Genomic DNA, 21111 nt, shown 5'->3' with positions numbered 1-21111 from the left:
AAACAAAACAACAACAAGAAAACCAAATTTCAGGTTAAATTTAGCTCTAAATCTAATCAGTTTACTTTTGGTGTTCATAACAGATATAGTCCTAGAAAACTGCTACAAGGGCCGGGAAGTGGCTCAGCTGGCAAGGGTATTCGCCACTACACCTAGTAGTGTGAGTTCAGTCCTGGGGCCTACCTGGAAGAAGGGGATAATTGACTCCTGATGCTGTCCTCCGACCTCACACTCAGGCCCCAGCAGACTCACCCACTTCTTCCCTCCACCCACAACAATAAATGAATAAATGTAATTTATAAATAAAGAAATTGGGGCTAGAGAGATGGTTCAACAGTTAAAAGTTAAGAGTGCATAGTGCTCTAGCAGAAGATCCGAGTTCAGTTCCAGCACCCATGTGAGGAAGCTCACAACCACCTGTAACTCCAGCTCTAAGAGGAATCAGATGTCCTCTTCTGTCCCCTGTGAACACCTTTACTCATATGCACACACATAATTAAAAATAAAATCTTCAGGCCGGGCGGTGGTGGTGCACGCCTTTAATCCCAGCACTCAGGAGGCAGAGCCAGGTGGATCTCTGTGATTTCAAGGCCAGCCTGGGCTACCAAGTGAGTTCCAGGAAAGGCACAAAGCTACACAGAGAAACCCTGTCTCAAAAAAAAAATTGCAAAAATAAAATCTTCAAAAATGTTCTTAAAAATTGCTACAAAATAACCTGATAGAGAGGGACATTATCTGTGGAGACATTTGTAAATGCTACAGGGATGCCCTTAATGCTAATCCACAAGACACCTACACACTTTGCCATCATTGATACTGTTAATCAGTGCTGTCTTTGTATTAACTATCCCACTCTAAGAATATAATGTAATTCTACTGACAGTACGTTTCTGCAGAAGCCAATCCTAGCTTTTGAATAGTGTCCGCTTTGTTTTAACATATCTTCTGATCACACACTAGTGACATAGTGTATAGACATCTTTATAATAAGGGCTCTAATTATAAAAAACTCCACTTTTTGTGTTAGGCACTCTCTCTGCATCTTGTGATGATAACTTCATCTTGTACCTGCTTTGACTACTATTGCAGTAGCTACATCTTTGCTAGCCATTCCAGGGCTTACTGCTGGGTTGTAAAATGAAATTTCAGTTAGAAGCTTCATCACTAAAGTAGTGAACAACACTGCTTTAGCCTTAACTGCTGTTCAGAATTAATCAAACTTTTTCTTCTTCGGGAAAACACCAAATGGCAGAGGAAGCCAGTGCCACAGGAGGACCAGGGTTGGCTTCTGAGGAGGAGTTGGCAGAAGCAGTTGTAGGTGTGGCCAAAGGCCCCAGGACTCTTGGAAGTAAAGCAGAAGACAAGGACTGGCTGGACCCCCATCACTGAACTGGGCTGCCTGGTCAAGGTCATGAAGATCAAATCCCTGGAAGAGATCTACCTGTTCTCCCTGCCCTCTAAGGAATGTAAGATTATGGACTTTTTCCTGGGCGCATCACTAATGAATGAGGTTCTAAAGATCATGCCAGTGCAGAAGCAGACTTGGGCTGGCCAGAGGACCAGGTTCAGATTTTATCCCTATTGGGAATGACAATGGTCATGTTGGTTTCGGTGTTAAGTGCACCAAGGAGGTAGCCACTGCCATCTGAGGGGCCATCATCTTAGCCAAGCTTTCCACTCTACCTGTGCGGAGAGGCTATTGGAGGAACAAGATTGGCAAGCCCCACACTGTTCCATGCAAAGTGACAGCTGCTGTGGCTCTGTGTTGGTGGTCTCAGCCCTGTCCCCAGAGACACTGACATCGTCTCTGCCCTTGTGCCCAAGAAGTTACTGATGATGGTTAGTACTGATAAATGCTGCACATCAGTCAGGGGCTGCACTGCCACCCTGAGCAACTTTGCCAAGACCACCTTTGATACCATCTCCTAAACCTACAGCTACCTACCTGCTTCCCGACCTCTGGAAAAAGACTGTGTTCACCAGGCCTCCTTATCAGGAATTCACTGACCATCTTGTGAAAACCCTCACCAGAATCTCTGTTCAGAGGACCCAGGCTCTAGCTGTGGCCACCACATAAGGGTTTTTAAGTGAATTGAATTAATCAATATGTGCTAAGGTATATTCGAGCTGCTGTTGATTGTTATTACACCACCTGAGTGCAGAGAATTTCCAGCCATGTGTTGTTTTGACCTTAATGATGATTCTCAGAATATTTCTGCATTGATCTCAGATTTACAAACAAAATTAGTAAAATAACTCATTCCATAGGACTCTTGGGATGGGCTGCAGGCTGAGAAACATATAAATGTGATGTAATGATAATATCACTAATGACAGCATTTGCATTGATGACTATGTTGCTGCTTTTACCCATTGTATTTACTACTCATTGTAGTCCCTTCATATCCTGTAACTATTCAGGAATAATTTAAAAACAAGATGTAATACACATTGTGTTAGGACACTGCCATGCACTGTTTAAGATTATTGAGAAGCTGGTTCTGGAAGTGTGGTTAGTCCTCCACTTCAGACCCAAGTATGTTTGAGCGTCCTCCATGACCTCCTGTCCAGGGATGGACTGCCCTGCCCCTAGCCCTGTGAGAAAATGGAGACAAGGCCAAGAATGAAAATATCATATTGCAAAAGTAGAGAAAATTGGCAGAATAAAAACATTATGTCCTTGAACACAGCTTGGAGGTAAACTATTTCCAAGTATCTTCCCAAAGCAAAAGACTGATTTATCTTCTGATCTAAAATGCCTGTGATGGGAATGGCTATCTGAAAGTGTTATCTAGGATATGCTCTGAGACCCTCTTTATCCACCAGGGGCCTGGCTGACTGCACGCTATCTTGGATTTTCTGCTGGTGGCAGTGTCTGATACGATGCTCTACTATCTTTCTGCTGCTGGTTTATTCTTGTTTTCTGGCTTGCTGTATAGTCAATAAACTCACTCAGAACAGAAAGCGCCACTACTGAGGATCATCCACCATACAAAACAGTGTTCATGTGTGTGAGTGTGGGCCCACACCTGTCAGGACAACCACATGGAGGTCAGTAGATACCTCAAGTATCTTGCTTTTAACTTACTTGAGACACTGTATCTTGTTCACTGCTGCTTGTACCAGGATAACTGGCCTGTGGCTTTCCTAGAAGTTTCCTGTCTCCACATTATATATTGCTGTAGGAGTGCTGGGATTATATAGATGCTATATCATGCTCCTGAGTTTGGCTTCTAAAGATACAAATTCAAGTCTTTACGCTTGTGTGGCAAATATTTAGAGTAGAGTCATTTCCCTAGCAGCCCATGATGGCTAATCTTGTCAACTTGATTACATCTGGAATCAACTGACAAACTGCTGGACACCCCTGCGAGGGATTTTCTTGACCAGATTATTTGAAGCAGGAAGACTCACCCTAAGTCTGGGCAGCATCTTCTGTGGCACCCAGATAAAAGGACATGGAAGAAGGACACCGCTTTTTGCCTGCTTTGCTCGCTGTTGCTAGTGAGTCAATGTGTTCTGTTGCTGAGGCATTTCTTCATCAGTACTAGAACCAATTTCTTTGGATTCCAACACAGATCGAAGGTTAGCAGCTCTTCAGACATCCTTCAGGACACCAGCACCAAATCCGGACTGATGAGACATCCAAGCCTTGTGGACTGGATTCTTGCCCTTTCCAACATGAGACAAACATTGTTGTGCTACCCAAACTGCAGCCTGTAAGCCAACATCAGAATCTCCTTTTCATATATTGTAGGGATTGAATGAAAATGTCACTCATGGGCTCCCATATTTGAACACTTAGTCCCTGTTGGTGGCACTGTTTGGGGAGGTTTAGTGTAGCTGGAAGGTTTCTCTGGTCTCTCCCAGCCCCAAGGTCCCACAGCCACTTATAAAATAATCGTTTAGAGGCTTAATATTACTTACCAATTGCATGGCCTATGGCAGACTTCTCGCTAGCCGGCTCTTATAACTTGACCCATTTCTATTCATCTATGGTTGCCACGTGGCTGTGGCTTGCTGGTACTTTCACATCTTGCTTCTCCTGGCAGTGCCGACGTCTTGCCCCTCTGCCTTTCTTCTTCCTGTCTCTTTTGTCAATTTCCTGCCTAGCTATAACCTGACTTGCCATAGGCCAAACGGCTTTATTTATCTTATTTATCAACCAATCAGAGCAACACATATTCACAGTGTACAGAAAGACACCCCACATCAGTTTAGGAGGTATGGCCTTGTTGGAGGAAGCAGGTCACTGGAGGTAGGACTGGAAAGTTTAAAGAATTGGTCATTTTGGTCATTTTCGGTTAGTTTTATGCTTGTGGTTCCACATGTGAGTTTTCAACGTTCTGTTCCTGCCGCCACACCTGCCACCTTCTGCAGTGCTGTCCCTGCCATTATTGGTTCGAACCCTCTGTAACTGTAAGCCCCAATGTATTCTTTCAGATCTTGATCATGGTGTTTTATTATAGCAACAGTAAATATCTATCTATATATCCATCCATCCATCCATCCATCTATCTATCTATCTATCTATCATCTATCTATCATCTATATTTGCTTCATAAGTTCTGTTCCTTTAGGGGAAACCCTAATTCACCCTGCTACCTTTTTTTGTATGGGGACAGAGGAACAAATCCAGACACTCCACATGTTAGATAAGTGCCCCACATCTTCAGCTCTTCACTTAAAAAAAAAGATTCATTTTTGTGTATATGGTGGGTATATGCACAAGAGTACAGGTGCCCACGAGGACCAGAAGAGTGCATGATTCACTCACTAGAGCTGGAGTTACAGTTGGTTGCTGTGGTTGTTTGAAAGAAAATGGCCCCTAAAGGAAATAGCGTTATTAGGAGGTGTGGCCTTTTTGGAAGAAGTGTGTCACTGCGGGGACAGGCTTTGAGGTCTCTCTTTTCTCAAGCTTCAGTGTGACAGACTTCTTGTTGCCTCTGACTCAAGATGTAGGACTCTCAGCTCCAGAACCACATATGCCCGCATGCTGCCATGTTACCCATTCTGATGATAATGGACTGAACCTCTGAAACCGTAAGTGAGCCACCTCAATTAAATGTTTCCTTTACAAGAGTTGCCATGGTCATGGTGTCTCTTCACAGCAATAAAAAACCCTAAGACAGTTGTGAATCATCAGATGTGGGTGCTGGGAATCGAACTTGTATCCTCTGGAAGAGCAGCAAATGCTCTTCAACAGCAAAGCCATCACTCTAGCCCTGCCCCCACTTAAACAAAACCAACCAACCAACCAACAAAAAACAACCAACTAACCAACCAACCAACAAAAAACAACCAACCAACCAACCAACCAACCAACCAACCAACCAACAAAAACCAACCAACCAACCAACAAAAAACAACCAACCAACCAACCAACCAACAAAAAACAACCAATTTTTTTAGATGGTCTCACTATGTATCTCTGGCTAGCCCAGAACTGCCTATGTAGACCAGGCTGTCCGCAAACTCACAGAGATCCCACTGTTTCTGCCTCCTGAGCACTGGAATTGAAGACATGCACTACCATGCCTGGCTTTAAAAATCTTTAATTTTTCTTTTAATTATTTGTGTGTATGATGTGTACATGTGGGTACCCAGTTACTGTGGTGCTCTAGTGGAGGTCAGAAGGCAACTTTGTAGGGTCACATCCCACCTTTCACCTTTCCTTAGGTAGAATTGAAATCTCTGTAGAGCAGGCTGGCCTTGAACTCACAGAGATCCCCCCTGCCTCTCCCTCTGCTGGGATCAAAGGCATGTGCCACCATCACCCTGCTTCCAACTCTTTGTTTTCCTTTTTTGTTTTTTTCTTTCTCGAATTAGGGTTCTTACTATGCCTACTTAGGGTGTTTGAGGCCATCTTGGCTACATAAGGCTTTGTCTCAAACAAGTAGAAAAAATTACCATTAACAATTGTAGTTGTTTGAAAGAGAATGTCTCCCATAGGCTCAGGGGTTTGAACACATGGTCCCAGTTGGTGGCTCTGTTTGGAGGGGTCGTGGGGACATGAGGCTTTGCTGGAGGGAGGATGTCACTGGGAGTGGCTTTGAAAGTCTGAGGCCTCACCCCATTTCTAGTTCACTCTCTTGCTTCTAGCTTGGGGTTGAGACATGATCTCTTAACTTCCTGTTTCAGCTGCTATGCCTGCCTGCTGCTATGATTTTTTTTTTTTTACCATGATGGACTCTCATCCCATGGGAAACATAAGTCCAAATAAACTCTTCCTTTTGTAAGTTGGTTTTGGTCATGTGTTTTATTACAGCAACAAAAACATAACCAATCAACATTGATAGGCCCTTATATACATATACATTAAAATTTTATTATTTTATTTGTATGAATGTTTTGCTTGTGCAAAATAGCTGTGCAGCTGTATCTTTCCTGGTGCCTGTGAAGGGTCCCCTGGACCTGGAGTTATAGATAGCTGTGATCAGTCATGTAGGTGCTGGACATCAAACCTGGGTCCTCTGGAGGAGTAGCCTGTGCTCTTAGACAACTGAGCCATCTCCCCAGCCCATATATATTAATAGCACATATATCAGATAAATTAATATACAATATACTATACAATATTAGGTATATCATATAACAGCAAATACATTATTACTGGGGTCCAGCCTCAGCTCAGGTTCAGATCCTGAGATGGGGAAGGGGTGTTGGTGGGAAGAAATGAACTGTCTGACCACCAGATGAGTTTCACACAAGTGACCGGCCCCAAATAGCTCCAGCCGTCTTTATTTATACATCAAAACCAAGCATTTTTTCCATATTAATAAGTTTTTCCCATCCCTCAATGTTTACCTCCGGCAGAAACAAATATGTCAAATATGTTTTTTTTTCTCCTACTGTTACATCAAAACATCTTTAAAGAAAACAACTTATCATTTTGCTAGCTTGGCCAAATATTGAGCCAGGTACATCTTGTTTTTACAAAACTAAAAGGTGATAAACACAGTTTTTCAAGAACACATTTTCAAGAACAAGAATCTCGTTTAAAACATATTTACAGAAATAGGGGTGATTTGCCTCCTGTCTGCACTGAATCAGAACAGCTCCAGGGGTCAGATCCCCTGGAGCTGCCAACACTGATGCTGGGATGCAAACTCATGTCCTCAGGAAGAGCTTCAAATACTCTTTCTAGCCCCTTTCACATTTTTTTTTTTTTTTTAAGTAAGCAAAGTAATAGGCTTTGTTATGACATTTTCATAATACCTTGTTTTGGCTAACTGTCCTCCCCCACTCATTTCTGCAATTCTTACCTCTTCAAAATGTACCCTCTTACCCACTTCCAGCTTAATGCCTCTACTTCTACCTCTTAAAACAATTTTTTTGTATAGGTATGGGTATTTTTCCTGCATGTATTTCTAGGCATTATATCCATGTCTGGTAACCATGGAAGCTAAAAGAGGGTGTAGGGTATCTTTGGAGCTGAAGTAACAGACAGTTGTGGGCCACCATGTATGTGCTAGGAATTAAACCAGAGCTCTTAACCAGTGAGCCATCTCTCTAGCCCAACTCCTATTAAAACCTCTCCTCCCACCCCATTCATGATCCCCTTTCTAGGTTCATGACTTACACACACACACACACACACACACACACACACACACACACAGAGGACCCACATTTGTTTTGTTCTGAAATCTGTATCGATGGCTGGCTTTGAACTCACAGAGATCCACCTATGTTTGCCTTCTGAGTGCTGGATTAAAGGTGAATGCCTCTAAGCCTGACCTAGTTTTACTCTGAATTATTCCAAAAGTGGAAAATATACAAGTTGCTAAATTGTCTCTAAAAAAGTAAGCTATTTGGGCCAGCAAGCTGGCTCAGTGGGTGAAAGAGATGCTGACTTCCAATGCTGAAACCTGGAGGAGGAGGACCAACTCCTGAAAGTTCTCCTCTGACCTCCATACAGTGCCATGTACACGCCTGCTCTTCCTGTCACACACACCACCACCACCACCACTAAAAACCAGAAAAAAACATTAGGGCCTTACGTTACCTAAAATTTCATGAAACCCAAATATTCTTTATAAATACAGACTTCCTCCTACAAACTGATCATTGTATACAGAAAAGATGGAAAAGAACAGCAAAAGAGTTACCAATTCAACATATCTGTAAGCTCAATTTGTTAACACAGAAATACAATTTTATTATTTATTTATAGACAGGCATTCACTATGTAGCTGAGGCTGGCCTCCAAGAGCTCTGATTTAATACAGTAGTTTTCAAGTACACAGCTTCCCTTGAGACACTTCCTCAGAATTCAGAAGAGTGACTTTTCTTCTCAGTGTCCTATATTTCACTTATTTATTCATTCAAGAATGAGGCATTTATTGTGCTCTGAGATGCTGGTGATACAAATTAGTACAACCAGTTTATATGTGTAGAAATATAATCCAGCAGTTCAGGCTGGTTTTGAACTCACTATACATCCCAGATTGGCCTCCAACTCTTGATCCTCCTGCTTCAGTCTCTGGAGTATGTTGGCATTGCAGGAATGTCTATGAATAACTTTTTAAGATTCATATTTTTATTATTTAGTTGTGTTTATGTGCATGTGAATGAGTGCCTGCAGAGACCAGAGGAAGGTGCCAAATCTGCTGGAGTTGGAGTTAAAGGCATTGGAGCCTATCAAGGAGGTGCTAGCAACTGAATGCTGGTCCTCAGAAAGAGCAGCAAGTGCCCTTATGGGTGAGGCCTCTCCAGCTTCCAAAAAACTTACCCCCCAAAAAAAAACGTGCATCAGTGGAGACTGAACTTAGAGACTTGAGTGTACTAGGCAAGGACTCAGCCACCAAACTGTATTCTCAGTCCTAGTGAATAATAATTGAAAAAAACATGTCAGTAAATTAGTGCTCACAGAACTCCCCAAAGGCCACCCAGTGAAAACTCAGTGACACCCAGAAAAGCCTTGAGGCACAATTTTAGAATGCATGTTATCAGTATTACTTTGTAAAGTAGGAAAGGCTGGTTTATTTGGTAATTTCCAAGAAATAGAAAACTTAACACTTGAGGTAGAGGATAACATACTCTAATACCCATGTACTCTATTAATCCCAACATGGGCATGCCTGTTATCCCAATACTAAGAGGAGGAGGCAGGAGACTCAGAAATTAAGAGTTAACCCTTGGCAGCCTGGGCTACATAAGATCCTGCCTGGGCTACAAAATACCCTGACTCAATGAGGAACACACACACACACACACTCCCCCCCCTCCCCGCTCCCCAAACAATCCACATTAGATGGAGGGGGAAAAGAAACAAAGAAAATTCAAAAGACTCGGAATTTACAGAAAGCCGGTTTTTATTTTATTTTGGAGATAGGGTTTCATGTATCCCAGGCTAGCTTCGAATTTCCTATGTAGTGGAGGCTAGCCTTGAACCTCTCGTCTCCATCTCCCAAGCACTGAGGTGACAGGCGGGCACCATCTCACGGTGCTGGGGATGGATTCCAGGGCTTCGTGCATGCTAGGCAGGGGCTTTACAAATTGAGCCCTGGGTGGTGGTGGGGAGTGTGCCTTTATTCTAAAAACACAACAGAATCAACGACTGAGGTGTTAGCACGGTGTCCGGGGCACACAAAGGCAGGTCGACAAAAAGGTGTCTGGAGACGGCAGTGACTGAATGGACCAGACGGGTCATTTTCCCTGGGTTGGCAGATTATGCAACACGGCTAAGGGCACCGCGGGCGCGAGGGAGAGGCCCCACAGAAAAGCTTTTGTCAGCAGCATCTCCGTCGGGGCGTCCCCACCCCCATCCTCGCCCCACCGGTCCGCCATCAACTGCGGCGCACCCGCCCGGGCCCGCCCCTCACCCGCCCCGCGCTGCCTGCCCTTCCAGGCCTCGCTTCTGACCGCGACCTCCCGGCTCCTTTCCAGTCCCTACTCCCCTTACGAGCCCACCCGAAGAGGGGTGCAACTGCCCAGACGCGGGAACAAACAAGCTTTTCTCCCCGGCCAGAAGGGATCCAACGTGGCCGATACCTCCGAGCCGGAAGCGGAAATGACGTCACGCCGACTGCCCCCCTTTTTTCTCGGAGCTCTGAGACCTTCTCGGCGTTTGTCCGAGGGCTCCCCACTCAGCTCGGTGAGGATTCGGTGACGGGGTGCGGGGCCCGGCACCGGGAGGGAGAGGACTCGGTAGGCCTCGGCGGGGCGGGCCGAGCTCTGCTGGCGGGGCCGCGCGTCCTCCGGGTTCTGCAACCTTTCCAGGTGCCGCGGCCCGAGTGCGCATCTCCACTCAGCCCTGAGCTGTTTGCATCCACCTTTCTTCTAAAACCTGTGTAAAGTAACCTTTGTGGAATTGTTCTCCCCAGTCCCCCTCCCAGAACGAATAGACTTTCCGCCATTGGCATCACATTGAGACGCTGCATCTTCCATTCTCGACCGGGCGATTCTGTCTGCTGCAGCCGAGCTTTGGCCGAAAGGTGGGTGAGGACAGCCCTTTCCTCGTTTTTTCTTTGTGTGTGGGTGTATGTGCGTGTGTGTGGAAAGGAATGTTTTATCCGCAAATTTAGCTTTCGTAGGACATCTGTTTCGTAGGACATTGCATTCTGATTTTTTTTTTTTAAAGGTAGCTTTGTTATACTCTTATGCAGGATGCGTTTATCTGTATGTAAATATAAACGTAAATAGACCGTACACGGGTCCCTTTGTGTCGAAGAAAAGTAAGGATACCAAGTTACTCTCATTTGATGCTGGGGATGCAACTCGGGACCTCATGATGCTAAGTACTCTCCTGCTGAGCTACACCCCAGCCCAAATAGTTAGCTATTGTCTGAACGTTGTAGGCCTGTGCCTTCTTGCAGACTTTAAAAAATGGAGGCTTTGTTAGGTTAGTACTGATTGGCTTTTTCCAAGGGAAAGTAAAATAACGTTTTATGGTGAATTATTTGAAATAAGTTGAGAGTTTCAGGCATGATACTTTACAGAATGGGTAATACATCTTCTAAAAAATTAAGATATTCACCTAGTAAGACCTTAATAGTAATGTTTCAACCAAGATAGCTAAAAACAATAATGTTATCTAACAGCTTCTTTGTGTGAAATCAGAATTCTTCATTGTTATAAAATTGAGTGTTTTTGCATCTAGATCTCTTCAAAGTTTCTTTGTTTTGTTTTTGTGATAGTGGCAATTGAATCTAGGGCTTTGTGCTTGTTGGGTAAGCTCTCTACCACTAAGCCCAGACCTCTTTAAGGCATTTTTGTTATTTTTTTTTAAACATATTTTTAAAAATTTGACATTTATGTATGGGGTGTGGGGTTATGCCTTCGAGTGCACTGCAATGGGACGTCAGAAAAAGGCATGAGGTCCTTGGAGCCGGAGCTACAGGAGGTTGTGAGCCACCTAGTGTGGTGTTGGGAACCAGATCTCAGGTTCTAGAAGAGCAGTATGTACTATTAACCGATAAGCTGTTTATCACTTCAATTCCCTTTTTAAGGTTCTTCCATGAAAATTTCAGGTGTCTTTTAGAATCTTTGAACCTAGAGCAGTCATGTTGTTTGTTATACTAACTTTTTCAGGAGGCATTTCTCCCCATTTCTGTTTGTTTTTATTGGCATTTTTGTCCATTTAGAATTTTTCCCCATTTAAATTTTTTCCTGTGGGCTAATTGATGCTTTGATGGCTGAGTGAGTGGAGTGGTAGCTCTCTTGACTAGAATACTTGAGGCCTTGGGTTTCATCCTCAGCTCTGCAAAGGAAGGGAGATGAAGTGAAAGAAATCCAGCCTAAGCTTGTCTTAAAATCCAGAATAAATACAGTACAAATTGATCAGAGTTTTGGAAGTTAATATACTCTATTGAGTTACTGAGTTAATACATTCTATTGGTATATGAGAATACATGAAGGAAATAAAAGTGAGTGAGTGTGTGTGTGTGTGTGTGTGTGTGTGTGAGAGAGAGAGAGAGAGAGAGAGAGAGAGAGAGAGAGACTGACTGACTGGAGGGGGTTCTGAACCTACAGCATTGGACATGGTAAGTGCTCTGTCATTGAGTTACACCCCTAGCCTTTTTACTTAACTTCTTAAGCTACATTTTATTTTGTCCACATGAGTGCATGTATGTGCTGTGGTGTGTGTGAGGAGGTCAGAGGACAACCGACTGGAGTCCATTCTTTTCTTCCATCTTGTGGGTCCCGGGAATAGAACTCAGGGAACTTTAGGTCTTGGGGCTTGGTGGCAGATGCCTTTATACATTCAGCCATCTCTCTGGGCTTTGTGCTTCTCTTCCTTCTCCTCCTCTTATTCTTCTCCCTCCCAGCATAATGGTTCCATATACCCTTTAATTTGAATATATTCATTGTACAAAATAATGGGTTTCATTATGACATTTTAATACATTCATACAATGTATTTTGATCATATTCATTCTCAAGAGAAGTGAGTTCTAAGTTGAGACTAAATGACAGGGTATAGGAATAACCATGTTGAAAGAGAAGGACGTGGGAGGGAGAGAGAGCATGGTAAGCAGTGACTCATTCTGTTTGTACAGTGCAAGAGGAGAGCCTCAAGGGTTAATCCAAGGCTTGGCAGTAACTTCACTCATTTCCTTTGGTGGTACACAAACTCTTATCCCAGCAACTGGGTGGTAGAAACAGAGGCAGGAGGATTGCTGCAGGTTTGAGGCCAGTCAGGGCTGTATAGCAAGAGCCTGTCTATATAAAGAAGGGGCCCAGTGATTAAGAATACTGGTTATCTTGCAGAGGACCTGGGTTCGGTTTCTAGCACTCACATGGGAGCTCACAACCATCTGTAACTCCAGTTCCAGGGTAATCCAGTGCCCTCTTCTGGCCTCCATGGGCACAGGCGTTGAAGTAGTACAAAGACAACATGCAAAACACTCATATCTATAAAACAAAACAGTCACAATAGCGAGACAAAACAGGGTGGAAAATTCACTGTGCTAGTTATTAATCTTAGGAAGTGTTTTTGTTCCTGAACAGGCAGAGCCTCTTTGAGTGGTTTTTAGGCTGCCTTAGGTTTCCCGTGTCCAAACTAGGACTCAATTTCCCTGGGGGAATGTTCTAGTTCTTACAGGAGGACTGGTCCCATGTGACTGCTTACAGATACTGACATGAGTTGGAACCACTCCAGGGGTAAATGACCAGAAGGCTCCCCTGCCAGTCTGGTACAGCTGAAAATATCAAGGGATACTTCGGCTTGACAACATTCATGTTTTCTTCTATATTTGCCCTTTCAGGGACATAGATTAAAAATTGATGGTGTCAGAGGAGTCAAAAAAAAAAAAAAAAAAAAAAAAAAGAGAGAAAGCTAGGCATGGTAGTGAACACCTGTAATCCTAGTATTTTGGACTTGAAGCAGGAGGATCTTGAGTTCTAGGCCAACCTGAGTGACATACTGAGTTCCAAGTAAACCTAAGCTACATGAGGTCTTGTCTCAGAAAACCCAACCAACTAAAAAGAAAAATTAATGAGGAGTTGTCACCATACAGTTAGTTGGTAAGGTTGTGCATAAAATGCTGGTGACAGAAGTTAGTGGAGAAATAATTTGAACTATTAGTAGTGTCTGCTAAGTGTTTGATGTGAATGTTCTGATATTATAGTGTTAGTTTACAAGTAAAAGTTATTTAAATATTTAAATGTGAATATTATTGGAAGTATTCACATTTATTATCTAAAATTGTATTCAATTAGAAACAACCGTGAGGGCTGGGGATATGGTTCAGTTGGCAGAGTGCTTGCCTAGTATGTAGAAAGCCCTGGGTTCTCTCTCTGGTTCTGCATACCCTTGACTATAGCATACATTCCTGTAATTCTGGTACTTAGTAGGTAGAGATAGGAGACTCATCTTATAATAAATTGGAGGGATAAATCAATGATAGATACTACACACAGATGAGTTTCTCTGACATCTCTTTTTTCTACCCTTGGAATCCAAGGCCTTGTGAATGTTACAAGTGTTGTACCACTGAGCTACATTTCTGTCCTCCACACAAGCATGCCTGCCCACTGTCAAGTCATGGATTTGACTTCATCAGAAAACATTTGTTTAAAAAGAAGAACATGTGAATACTTATTAATTAGTGCCAATAAGTTTCAACACATTTACTGGCTTAAAATGTCACATTACTTAGTATGTTGATGGACACCTGTAATCATAGCACCTGGAGGATAGGCAGGTGCAACTCAGGACTAGCCTAAGCTACATAGCAAGTAGCAAAGGTGGAAGAGAAAAAAACTAGTGTTGTGTTACGTAGCGTGTATTGAAGGAGAACTTGAGACATACTGCAGTCCACAGTGTGGTTGCTCAGCTCTTTTGCATGTATTTGACATTTGTAATAGTAATTAAACAAAACATTCTAGCTAAGGGAATATAAAGGAAGTTGTAACTCTTCCCCAGAGTGAGGAGAAATAGTCCCCCGTAGACATAGCCATGATATCACTATCACAAACCATATTCATTAATCCTCATATTTAGACACATTCTGAGTGAATAGTATTGTTACCCCAAAGATTAAATTAGAGCTGGGACTGGTGACTTAGACCTGTAATCCCAGTTACTGGGAAGAAGGGTAAGAAGATTGAAAATTCAAAGCCATTAAGGGTTATAAAATGAGTTCAGTGCCAGTCTAGTCAATTTATTGAGACCTTTTCTCTAAATAAGTAAAAAAGAGGGTTGGCTATCTCAGTGGTAGCACATGTGAGGCGGCCTTAGGTTCCATCCTCAATACCAGAAAGGGTAGAGGGAGCTGAATTAGAAGCTGAATTTAGTCGTGGTAGGATTGTGAGTATACTAAGGTCAAAGTGGGCTGTATAATGAGACTCTGTTTCAAAAGCAGAGGAATGGAACAAATTTAATCTCCAGTGTTTACAAAGAAAAATGGAAAAGAGATTCAATGCTTGGACACAGTTATTACAATCCAATAGAAAAGGGCTGTAGCTCTTCTCATGTAGCCTAGGCTGGCCTCACACTTGTAGCCCAGGCTGGCCTTGAATTCCCTATCCTCCTCCCTCAAATTCCCAGTTGTTATGACTACAGATGTATGCCGCTACCCCTGGCTTTTCCTTTCCCCTCCCTCATGGTTGCTTTTTCAGGTTTGTTTCCATATTTCCTTCAGCAAGAATATTGTGCTGGGTTATATATCTGACAGAACACCCTTCATTTTCTTTTTTCTCTCCTTTTTATAGGTGTTTAGGGGTGTGTGTGTGTGTGTGTGTGTGTGTGTGTGTGTGTGTGTGTGTGTGTGTTTCCGTCCCTGTGTGTCCGTCCAAAGGCCAGAGGAGTTGCATCTCCCTGGAATTGGAGTTATAAGCAATTGTGAGCTACCAACATGGCTGCTGGGAATTGAACTCTGATTCTCTGTGAGAGCAGTGCACGCTCTTAACCACTGAGCCATCTCTGCAGTCCCTTTCTTTTGTTTTCTTTTCAGTTGTAACTTTGTTAACTTTATGCATTATGTGAGACTCCAGACTTCCTTTTTGCCTTGAATGTATCCTTGTCTCCCACTTTCTCTTTGGTAGTGGGGAACAATTCCTGTAGCCCGTGGGTTGGTTAGTGCCCCTTGCCTTTTGATTAGGTATTTGTTGCTAGACAAAACTCAGATGACCCAGTGACAGTCCCGTTTCCAGTCTTCTGAGGAATGCTTTCCCTTGAGTCTGAAATGGAACTGAAGGCAAAACTTTTTGTGTAGAACCAATTTCACATGTCCTCATCTGTTCTCCCACTCAAGTTCTGTAGGGACCATGCCGGGTCAAGTCCTGACTCAGCCGACTGCATTGGAAGAAAGTGTTACGCTGTTCTGATACATATTATGTAGGCATTTGTTTCATCTTTTTTTTTGAGAGGGAGTTTTGTTCCGTGGCTCAAAATAGCCTCAAATTCACTGTCCTCCTATCTGCTGACCTACAAGCACACATCACCACACCCATTGGTGTCTTTTGGGGTGGGGTGGGGGTGCAAGGATAGTCTCACTGTGTAGCATAGGCTAGCCTTGAACTTGTACTCCTCTCGTCTCAGCCTCCTAAATGCTGGTATTACAGCTGCATCCTATCTTTACCTGACTCAGTGATTGTACATGTATAGACTTTTTACCATTATCATCATCTTCTTCTCCCTCCTCCTCCTCCTCTTTTTCTCCTCCTCCTCCTCCTCCTCCTTCTTCTTCTTTTTAATTTTTCCAGACAGTTTCTCTATGCAACAGTCCTGGCTGTCCTTGAACTCAGAGATCCAACTGACCGCCTCTGCCTTCCCAGTGCTGGGATTAAAGGAGTGCGCCACTGCCGCCTGGCACCACTCTTTTCTTAACAATGTAGTGTAACAACCACATAGCGTGTATATTATTATAGTGGGGCTTGTTGTGTTGTTTGAGTCAGGTTCTCATGGTGCCCAGGCTTGAACTCCTAATCTTCTGTCTACACTTCCTAATGCTGAGATTATAGGCATGTGCCAATACCTGGTTTATGCTGTGTCATGCCAGGGATTGAACCGAGGGGCTCACGCATGCTAGGCCAGCTCTGCCAACTGAGCTGCATTCTCAAACCTGTATTGTGAGTAATCTGATGATGTTATATCAAGAAGTACATAAGCAATACACAAACACTGTGATTTTTACATAAGGGATTTGATCATCTGCATATTTTGGGATCTACATGGCACCTGGAACCAATTGCCCAGGGACCCCTGGGACATCTCCTGTGTACTAGAACAGAGTCTTGGGCTGGGGAGATGGCTCAGTAGTTAAAGCCCTTTCTGGACTCTGGAGAATGGAGTTTGGATCGCTAGAGCCCATATAAATGTTGGGTGGGTGTGGCAGCCAGTCTATAATTTTAGCACTCAGGAGGCAGAGATAAAGGATCTGTTGAGTAAGCTGGCTAGTTAGACTAGCTGAATCAGCAGGCTCGCAATAAGATGGAGAGCAACCAAAGAAGACTCTTTATAATCAAGTTCAGGCCTCATCATTAACACACACACCTGCACCTACGTGTGTGCCTGCAATGGCACTTCTTGGTTGTCAACCACATCTGGAATTGACTAAATCCCAAGCTGCTGGGTGTACCTGTGAGGGATCTCTTTCTTCTTCCCACTCCCCTCCCTCCCTCTCTTCCCCCCTCTCTCTTTCTTTCTTAAAAATAATTACTTACTTAATTTTATTTTGTGTGCATTGATGTTTTGCCTGCATGTGTGTCTGTGTGAGGGGGTCAGATCCCCTGGCACTGGAGTTAAAGACAGTTATGAGCTGCCATGTCGGTGCTGGGAACTGAATCTAGGTCCCCTCTTAATCACTGAGCCATCTTTCTAGCCCCAAGGGATACTTTCTTAATTAAATCACTTGAAGTGGGAAGACCCACTTTTAATATGACTCTTTTGAAGTGGGAAGATCCACCTTTAATCCAGATCTTTTGGACAGGAAAGCTCTGGATTTAATCTGGGCCACACCTTCTGCTTATATTCATTCTCTAAGTTCTGTTCCTCTAGAGATCCCTGACTGATACAGTGTCCCACAGGTGAACATGAATATATATATATGCAAACCACAGAGACATACATATGAAAAACAAGAGACAAATGTATTTGTAGGTGTATCTGTCTGTTCATGTACATTCTTGTCCTGCCTTTGACTCTTTCTTTTTACTGCAGAGAATTTCAGTGTTTTACCATAGTGCACCTGTTCTGTTGATCCATATTCGTTTTTGTTTTTGTTTTTCAGTTTGGAACTTGCAAATTGTAGTGGTAGCAAAGGCATTTGCTTCCATTTTATGCACAGGAGCATACCTTTTATAGTGTGGACACAAGAATCTCATGGATGTTGCCATTAGTTTTTGAAATTGTTTCTCCCATAACCTACTTAGTCAGCAATGTATGTGTGTCCTGATTGGCTTAGTATTAAGAACTCTTACTCGTTTTTAAAATTAGATTTGTTTATTTTTGTGTAGGGAGGATGTGCCTCAGCTTACCTGTAGAGGTCAGAGGACATCTTTAAGGAGTCTTTCTCTCTTTCCTCCATGTGGGTCCCCAAGAGGTCATTAGGCTTTGCAGCAAGCACCTTTGCCTGCTGACCCATCTCCCTGGCTAGAACGCTTTCAGCTTGGTCAGTACACCCTGCTAGCTCCTTGGGATCTCCAAGTGGATATATAAAAGATGATAAGGACATTTTCAAGCTGCCTGCTCCCTTCAGGTCCTTTTGGCAGTTCATCTTGGCAGAGGAAAGTTCTGGCTGTTACTCATGGAGTAATTGCAGCCCCCTGGGTGTGTCAGTGTTCATCAAGAATCCCAGGAGCTCAGTTAACTCTGGATACTCTTTTGGGGAGGTGAAGGGCTAATTTGAGTAGAAGGAGGAATTCCAAGATTCATAGCAAACAGCTCTGAAGAGTCACCTTTTTACTCTAGGCTGAGGGTGACCCAGGCCTTGAACTTTGGAGATGAGTACTCTGTACCACTGAGTGCATCCCTGGCACAGTGATCGTATTCTTTTAAATTACCTGTGATGGGATTCAGGCAGGTTACAAATACCTTGATACCTTGTATCCTTTCAGACAAGGCAATCCAGTGTGTGTGTGGTGTGTGTGTGTGTGTGAGAGAGAGAGAGACAGACAGACAGACAGACGACACTGTGTTGCCCAGGCTGACCTGGAATTCCTTAGCCCTCCAAGTGTTGGGGTTACAAGTGTGTGCCCCATGCCCATACAGATGTCCTTGTCACTATTCTTGTCTTTGTACCTCCTTGACTGTCCAGACAAATGATTAGCAACTCCTCGTGAGTTAGTGTAAAGGTCTCCTGGCAAGGCAAACAGCAAACACACTGTTTGAGGTTCTTTACTGAGATGATCTTTTTAACCTACACATTTTATTCATTCATTTATTTTTTGTTTTTAAAAACTCTCAATGTGTGTATATATATATATATATATATATATATATATGTATGTATGTATGTATATGGGGTGTGTGTGCGTGTGTGTGTGTGTGTGTGTGTGTGTGTGTGTGTTTATGTGTGTGTTTATGAATTGGGGCAACCTCAGATAGGTCCTTGCCTTCTACCTTGTTTTGAGTCCGGTTTCCACTGTCTCCAACAGACTTTCTGGCATTTCTGGGCTGTTTCTGTTTCTACTTCTCACCTTCCTGTAGGCACTCTTGTTTGCAGACATCCATGCTTCTGCTGCTTCTGGGTTTTGCATGGTTTCTGGGGACTTGAACTGGGGTCTTCATGCTTACATGGCAAATGCTTTGCTACTTCTCAGCTCTCTTCACTGGGATGATTTTCCATAAATACAGATCTTCAGCGTTCAGTGAGACCATAGAACTTGATGTCTCTGCTTTCCTTTCAGGTAGTGCTGATATGTCATGCAGGTTCATTTGTAAAGTAGGTCTTGTCCTATGTTTGGGAACAATGAGACTGAAACCAGTGTTGAACTAGTCCATTACAAGGTCTTGCCGCAAGTTCTTATAGTTCACTTGTGTTCACTGGAGTTGACAGACCTTAGGATTTTGTAATTTTTCTTCCTTCCTTTTGGAGGAGATTGGGTCTCATGTAGCCTGGGCCAGCCTTGAACACTAAGGTTGACCTTCAGTCTCTGATTCTCCTGCATCTACCTTCATAGTATCGAGTCCAAAGGCATGTGCTCCCACCTCTGGTTTTATGTAGTGCTAGGGAAGGGACACAGGCTTCATAGATGCTAGCCAAGCATGCTGCCCATTGATTCACATCATCAGCCCATTCAGTGTCTTCTTTGTCTTGGTATAATCATTATGCTGGCGTTGATTCTCATGCCTCAGCCTCCTGAGTCCTGGAATTATAGGTGTACACCACTACCACACCCAGCTCGAGTGCAGTGTTTTCTCTAGTGTTCCTGTTTGATGGCAGATTGTTGTTGCATGTCCAAACATATGGCTTGGTGGATCAGGTGACTCAGTAACTTTAGGAAATTCCAGCCATTTGGTATATTGATATCTTGTAGTTGTTCAGCCTTTATCATATGCCAGGGCTTTTGAGAATAGCTTCATCCAGAAAGTGTCACAGATTTGGTCCATGTTACCTGAAAACTGTACATTGAGTTTCCTGTGGTCCTGGTCTGCAAGGTCATTTAAGCTAAATGCTGGAGAAGCTTACATACAGCCTGAGCTCTTTTAAAACTGGTCTCATTTAAAACTGGAATCCACCCCACTCCCCACCACAGGCTTTTTCTTTGTATAGTCCTGGCTGTCCTGGAACTCACTCTGTAGACCAAGCTGGGCTTGAACTCAGAGATTCACTTGCCTCTGCCTCCTGCATGCTGCAATTAAAGGCGTAAGCTACTACTCCCTGACTAAAACTGGAATTCTTTTTTTTTTTTTTTTTGGTGGAACTGGGAATTGAACCCAGGGCCTTGCTAGGCAAGCACTCTACCACTGAGCTAAATCCCCAACCCTAAAACTGGAATTCTTAAAAGTGACTGGAGATTGGTTTAAAATGAAGAAAATTCTGTCATTTGCGGCAACATGGATGAACATGTTGGATCTTGTATTAAGGGAAATAAAGCCAAGCGTAAATCCTTCATGAGCTGCTGTGTATGAAAAAGTTTTAGGGGTTGGGCCCTGGGTTCGGTCCTCAGCTCTGAAAAAAAAAAAAAAGGAAAGAAAAGAAAAGTTGAAGGGAGACTGTCAACTTACTTAGATTGAGCAATGTCCAGTCAGTTAATGAGTACAGCTCTGGGTATTTCTGTGAGGATGGTTCCAGAAAGGATTAGATTATGAGGGCTTTAGCTTAATGAATGATTTGATCCATTGATGGATTCAGAGTTTGTGTAAACAATTAGGACATTATGGGGCCTGACTGAAGAAAGGCCTTTGAGCATGTTCTTGGGGTGTGTCTTGCCTTAGCTGTTGTTACTGTGTTGCTTCCTGCCTGCACGTGTGAAGAACCTTGTTTGCCAGATGCTCCTGCCCCAGGATGCTCTGACCAAGCACCAAGCTCCCCTGGACTGATCCTTCACAAACTGAGCAAAATAAATCTTTCTTCAAAAAAAAATTAATTTATCCCAGGCTTAGTGGCCTTTAATCCCAGCACTTTGGGGCGGGAAACAGAGGCAGGCAGATCTCTGAGTTCAAAGTCAACCTGGTCCACATAGTGAGTACCAGGCCAGCCAAGGCTACATAATGAGACC

The 21111-nt window shown here is 43.3% G+C and overlaps 1 protein-coding gene and 1 pseudogene across 2 annotated transcripts in view; both read left to right on the top strand.

Moving 5' to 3' along the window:
• Positions 1 to 1245: 1245 nt before the first annotated feature.
• On the top strand, positions 1246 to 2077 carry LOC118586954 (annotated as a pseudogene).
• A 7763-nt stretch (positions 2078 to 9840) lies between these two features.
• The window catches only part of LOC118587084 (zinc finger protein 426-like), a 32560-nt gene continuing 21289 nt past the window's right edge, over positions 9841 to 21111 (top strand). Inside the window, exons 1-2 of one of the 2 annotated variants that reach the window (XM_036192714.1) lie at positions 9841 to 10099; positions 10329 to 10439. The gene's annotated coding sequence lies outside the window, so the exon portion shown is untranslated. The other variant, XM_036192715.1, reaches the window with a different exon arrangement.

Source organism: Onychomys torridus, chromosome 7, assembly GCF_903995425.1.
Source record: "Onychomys torridus chromosome 7, mOncTor1.1, whole genome shotgun sequence".
In the NCBI taxonomy this organism is placed as follows: Eukaryota; Metazoa; Chordata; class Mammalia; order Rodentia; family Cricetidae; genus Onychomys; species Onychomys torridus.
The sequence above is the reverse complement of the archived record's forward strand: the minus strand, read 5'-3'. Positions and strand labels throughout refer to the sequence as shown.